This window comes from Penaeus monodon, chromosome 23 (genome assembly GCF_015228065.2).
Source record: "Penaeus monodon isolate SGIC_2016 chromosome 23, NSTDA_Pmon_1, whole genome shotgun sequence".
Taxonomy (NCBI): domain Eukaryota; kingdom Metazoa; phylum Arthropoda; class Malacostraca; order Decapoda; family Penaeidae; genus Penaeus; species Penaeus monodon.
Genome location: NC_051408.1, coordinates 10,198,147 through 10,198,491, shown reverse-complemented (window position 1 = coordinate 10,198,491; position 345 = coordinate 10,198,147).

Sequence of the window (345 nt, the reverse complement as noted above, 5' to 3'; positions counted from 1 at the left end):
CTAAACTTTTCACAACAAATAAGTTCTTCTCATTATTTTTCTTCCCCCCTCCCCCCCCCCCAAAAAAAAAATTACTTTTAATTAATAATTATTTTTTCTTCTTTTACTGTTTTTTTTCGTGTATTTGATTCCCTCTTTTCTGTTGCCACTTCCAAAATTAATATTTGAACATTTCTTTCATATCCTTCGTTACTAAGAAAAATGCTTAAAATAAATAAACGCAAAAGTAATAAACCAGGTTATTAAGTCTTGCATATTGGTGCTTACGGTCATATCACATAAATTTAATGCTTGGTGATAATTGCAGTTAATTGCTACCTCATACACATACAATTATGCACGGTA